The sequence below is a fragment of the Myotis brandtii genome, unplaced genomic scaffold (assembly GCF_000412655.1).
Source record: "Myotis brandtii unplaced genomic scaffold, ASM41265v1 scaffold72, whole genome shotgun sequence".
Taxonomy (NCBI): Eukaryota; Metazoa; Chordata; class Mammalia; order Chiroptera; family Vespertilionidae; genus Myotis; species Myotis brandtii.
This window is the reverse complement of record NW_005370838.1, coordinates 988,481-994,480: the sequence shown is the minus strand read 5'-3', so window position 1 is coordinate 994,480 and position 6,000 is coordinate 988,481. Positions and strand designations below refer to the sequence as shown.

Genomic DNA, 6,000 nt, shown 5'->3' with positions numbered 1-6,000 from the left:
CAGAGAAGTTGGGAGCTTGAGACTCCCTCCTGATTGAAAAAGACAACTGTGTTCTCAGTTGCCAGCCCTTTCCACGTGCGCCTCCGTACCTCTGCACTTTACTTCCGAACCTCCTCTGAGTCTCAGTGTGCTTTTCTCTCTCCGACTAGTTGTAGAATTTCCACTCAGCCAGCCTTCCAGGGGTTCTGGATGATGTCCGTTTTGTCTTTTAGTTGTATTTTTGAAGTGGTTGTGCGAGGCAGCAATTTCTGGTGTTTATCTATGCCGCCATCTTGGTTTCTCCTCTAACATTTTCTGCTTTAGAGAATCGTTTCTGCCTCCCTTCATAAGCACCTACACATATATGTGCTTTTTAAATTCTATTCATGATGTTTAATTTCTCTTTTCTTGCTATATCTAAGCCTGAAATTAAAAGCACTTAGATATAATTTTTTAAGGTTATGCCCAGGTTTATTTATTTTTTCTTTTTTTATGCCCAGGTTTATTTAATTTTCTTATGTTATCTTTAATAAGGTTTTTTATGGCTAATTAAAATACATTTATTATAAAAAGATTTATTTATCCTATATAATAAAAGCCTAATATGCTAAGTGTCCTGTTGGCTGGTCAGACGTTCAACCAATCAAAGTGTAATATGCTAATGATATGCTAAGGTCACTCAACTGCTTGCTATGACGTGCACGGACCACCAGGGGGCAGACGCTCCAACCAGTAGGGGTGAGCTTGCTGCTGGGGTCTGGCTGATTGGGACTGAGTGAGATGGGCCGGACATGCCCTGGAGCCCTCCCGAGGTCCCTCCCAGGCCCCGATCGTGCATTGGTGGGGTCCCTTGGCCTGGTCTGTGCCCTCTAGCAATCCAGGACCCCTCGGGGGATGTCGGAGAGCCAGGTTTGGCCCAACGGCAGACCGACTGGTCGCTACGACGCACACTGACCTCCAGGGTGCAGACGCTCAATGTAGGAGCTGCTCCTTGATGGTCAGTGTGCTCCCACAGGGGGAGCGCTGCTTAGCCAGAAGCCAGGCTCATGGCTGGCGAGTGCAGCGGCAGTGGTGGGAACCTCCCCGCCTCCACGGCAGTGCTAAGGATGTCTGACTGCTGGCTTAGGTCACTCCCTGCGGGGAGTGGGCCTAAGCCATCAGTCAAACATCCCTCAAGGGCTCCTTGACTGTGAGAGGGTGCAGCTGGGCTGAGGGACCCCCCCCCAAGTGCACAAATTTTGTGCACCGGGCCTCTAGTTTAGTATAAAAACCTTTTTAAAAAGATGTATTATCTGCTCTTTTTAGTAACCTCAAGAAAATTGCAGAATATAAGAAAACTAAATCCAGGAGACATAAAGAGAAAAGTAAATTTAACTAGATAAAATTAACCTTCCCATACTTTAAAGAAATTCAGAAGATAAAAGATAGATGAGGAGAAAATATTTTCAGCATTATTTAATTGAATTTTTAAAAAAAAATATATTTTATTGATTTTTTACAGAGAGGAAGGGAGAGGGATAGAGAGCTAGAAACATCAATGAGAGAGAAACATCGATCAGCTGCCTCCTGCACGCCCCCTACTGGGGATGTGCCTGCAACCAAGGTACATGCCCTTGACCGGAATCGAACCAGGGACCTTTCAATCTGCAGGCCGACGCTCTATCCACTGAGCCAAACCGGTTAGGGCTAATTGAATTTTTAATTGAGGTAATTATAGTTCATTTGGCATTAATTGTAAGAAATAACACAGTGAGGTACTGTGTACCCTTCACACTGTTTCCCCTCATGGCAACATCTTGTAAAAGCATAGCACAATATCACAACCAGGACATTGACATGACCCAGTTACACTATCTTTAGGTCTGGGTTTATTTCTTTACTTCTTTAGCCTATGGATGTCAAATTGATCCAGCATAATTTGTTGGAAGACTGTCTTTCCTCAATTTTTATGCTTTTGTCAAAAGCCAGTTGGACTTTTTTGTGTGGGTTTATTTCTGGGTTCTCTATTTTGTTCCATTGACCTATGTGCCTATCCCCCACCACCACCACAGTTTTTATTACTGTGGCTCTATAGTAAGCCTTAGTATTGGCTACAGTGATTCCTCCCACTTTTTTCTCTTTTGTCAGACTCCTTTTAGTTATTCGAGGAGCCTGTGCCTTTCCATATAAATTTTAGAATAAGCTTGTCTATGTTTTCAAAAAACTAGGCTGGGATTTTGATAGGAATTACATTAAAAACCTATATACATCAGTTTACAGAGAATTTGCTTCTTTTCTATGTTGAATCTTCTAATCCATAAATATGGTATGTCTCTCCATTTATGAAACATTTTCTTTCATGCAAATAAAGAACTAATACTTGGAATCTATAAAGAGCATCTATAAATCAGTAACAAAAATGGCCCAAAACACATAGGAAATTGGGAAAAGGCAATTCCCAGAAGAAATACAAATGGCCACTCTAGTTTAAAAAGGTGCTCAGTCTCACTGATATTGCAGGAAATTCAAATTATAAGATCACAGGGTTTTGCCTATTTAGATTGGCAAAATAAAAAATTGACAGTATTATCAATTAACTAGAGGCCTGATGCATGAATTCGTGCACCAGTGGGGTCCCTCAGCCTGGCCTGCGGGATCGGGCTGAAACTAGCTCTCCGACATCCCCTGAGGGGTCCCAGATTGCGAGAGGGCGCAGGCTAGGCTGAGGGGACCCCACTGGTGCATGATTGGGGTGGGGAGGGATGTGGGAGGTTGGCCAGCTGGGGAGGGACTGCAGAGAGGGCTCCAGGGCGTGTCCAGCCCCTCTCACTCAGTCCCGATCCACCAGACTCCAGCAGTAAGCCAACCTACTGGTTGGAGCGTCTGCCCCCTGGTGGTCAGTGCATGTCATAGTGAGCAGTTGAGCGGCCTTAGCATATACTTAGCATATTACACTTTGATTGGTTGAACAGACAACTGGACATTTAGCATATTAGAATTTTATTATATAGGATGAGAGTGCAAGGAAATGGACTCTGCGATACACATGGTGGGAGCAAGCTGGTGAAGCCTTTTTTGAAAGCATTTAGCAGTATTGGTCAACATTAGAACCGGACATAACTTGACTGAGCAGTTCCAATTCTTTGAATCTCTCATACAAAAGTCTGTGCTCATATGCACAAAGATATTGGTACAAGGGTGCTCAGTACTGCATTCGGGGAAACAACCAAAATGCTAATCAGTAGAGGAAAGGTTAGACAAATTATATCTTATCCATATGTAAAATATCGTGCACCAGTTAAAAAGAATGAGGGTGACCTATATGTGCTGAGATTTCGAATCAGATAATAATAGGAGAGAAGTCCAATTACACCCCGCCACCCTCTGGTTCTACTTTCCTTTTAAACAGATATAAAGCAGCCATCTGGTCAATTCTGACTTTCTTGTCACATATTGAACTGACACAGCTGCTTCAGAAAATTCTCTTATGGTTCAGGGATGCTAAGTTACTGATAAATTAACTTTCTTTTTATGGCTCTTATCTTGAAGTCATTTTTATTGCTTTCATTGTGTACCAGCAATGAAGCATAAATGTCCAGGACTGGGGGAGGGGTCATGCCTCAGGCAGGAACAGTGGGTCTCTGGCTCTGCCTAGTGGTCTTGTCCTCTCAGTTCCCTGACCTTTTGTTATCTTACTTAGGTCAGAGGGCATTGCTAACCTCTCTGAGGAATGGCTTTTCCTCTACTAGGGTTGGCATTTGAAGAAGTCTTATTTTCATGATCCAGTTCAGGAGAATAGTTTCATAAGAAGTATCCATACAATAGTTGATTAAATTTCATTATATTCCCATCAAAATGAGTTATTCATTATATTTAATAAATCAAAGCATATTTTAAAAAATTTCAGAACAGAATTGCTTCTGTGAGTGGAGCTCATTTTCTGTATGTTCTAAGAAAATGTTCTTTTCACTTGTAGCTTCTTGAAGATGTGCCAGTGAGGGAGGACTGGCCATCTTAATGCCCCTGTGCTAGTGCTTTAATGCCCCTGGGCTAGTGATTTAATATTGGTATCTGGGGTTCAATGGTTTACCATTTCTTGTAGTGTCCCCTGCTTGCCCACATCTATAGCAGGGCTCAGTGCTGGGAAAGAGACTAGGCTGAGAAAATGGCTTTTTTGAATTTTGTGTAGATGAAATTTAGCATTTAATATAAGGTTTATAGGAAGCTGTTTGCTGCTCTTGCTAACACTATTGCAATATTGGTACCCTTAGGTGAGCTGGTGAGGCTCTTAATTCATTTGCAGTACAGGAGACCATAGCTGGTCTGTTTCCTCATCTGCTTCCCTGTTTTCCCATCCATCCATCCATCCATCCATCCATCCATCCATCCATCCATCCATCCATCTATCCACCCACCCACCCATCCATCCATCCTGGCAGCCCTTCATTGAGTCAATATTCTATGAGCATCTACTGTGCTATGGCTGTGTGTTTGACATGGCCAGGCTGTTGAAGTCCCACTTAGAGCCATAAAAGTAGCTATAGACTACCTTGGACCAGCCCTGCCCATCTTGTGGCCCTGCAGTGGCTTCAAGGTGGAGTCTGGGGCAGAGCCATGCTACACAGAGGTGCTGGAGTCTGGCATGGCACTGCTCATGGAGGCCATGCTCTCCAGCACAGGGTTGAGACTGATGCTTTGGTTGTTGGAATGGGCTGCCAGAGGCTTTCTAGGTGGCCATAGATGCCTCCACCAAGGAGAACTGCTCAGGCATATGGGCCACTTATGTTTCTGGTTGGTGTGGGCTTGGTGGATGTGGGTGAGCAGTGTGTTCCTGCTGGCGAAGGCCTCAAGGTGGTGGATGCACTACAGGTCGACCTTCTCAGGAGCTGGAGGTAGTGGGTGAGCATGTGCTTCTCTAAGCAACTTGGTCTGAGTGCAGGTGTTCTTGTAGACCTCCTCTACCCACAAGTTGCTTCCAGTGTCCAGGAGAGAGAAATAGGTAATTCCAATCATTTAAGAGTTTATCTAAGAGAGGAGTGTCAAGGGTGCTATGGCAGCACACATTTGTGTATGTATATGTGTATGTTTGAGAGAGAGAGACAGAAACACAGAGAGACACACAGAGAGAGACAAAGACAGAGAGAGAGAGACAGAGAAAGAGGGAGAGAGGATATATGTGTTGGTAAGTGAGAAGAAGGATATAGGACAGGACATTCTAAGCCGAGGGACAAGCTTTTGCAAAGACGTGGAGAGAGAGAGAGCATAGCATATTAGGTATTTATTGCTGGGTGATAAAATACCTCAAAACTTAGTAGCTTAAAATAACAATATACTGGTAATTATCTCACATGGAAGGAAACTTGACTTGGGGTGATGAACACACAATACAGTATACAGTTGATGTATTATGGAATTGAACACCTGAAACCTATAAAATTTTATTAACCAATGTCACCCCAATAAATTCAATTTAAAAAAGTCAGGACCAGTTTAGCTGTGTGGTTCTGGCTGAGGGTCTCTCATGAGGTTGCAACCAAGATGTCAGCCCACGGCCACCACCATCATCTGAAAGCTCAGCTGGGGCTGGAGGATCCGCTTCCCAAGTATCTAACTCACGTGGCCAGGAAGTTGCTGGCAGCTGTCCTAGGGCTGCTTGAATGTCCTCACAACAAGTGCCAGCTTCCCCAGGGCAAGTGATCCAAGCGAAAGCAGGGTGGAAGCTGCAACATCTTCTATGACATAGCTTCGCAAGCCCCATTTCAGTGTCCTATTGGCCACACAGGCCAGCCCTATCCACTGTGAGGGGGTGGGGACTAAATAAAGGCATGAATACCAGGAGGCAAGGATTATTGGGACTCTATTGGAGATTGCTACCATAGTATGGCCCAGCGTCTGTAAGCTGGTCTGCATGACGGGGGCTAGTTGTGACTGGGGGAGTGGATTTGGCTGAGGAGCTTGATACAAGCTTTGGACACTGTTTTAAGCACTTTGTATTTTTTCTTCAGTTTCATAGTCAGTTTTCATAGTCTTTTCATAGTCTTT

At 44.0% G+C, this 6,000-nt stretch overlaps 1 protein-coding gene across 1 annotated transcript in view; it reads left to right on the top strand.

Annotated features, from left to right (window-relative positions):
- The window catches only part of DTD1 (D-tyrosyl-tRNA deacylase 1), a 163,794-nt gene that overhangs the window by 69,046 nt on the left and 88,748 nt on the right, over positions 1–6,000 (top strand). The gene's annotated exons all lie outside the window — the stretch shown is intronic.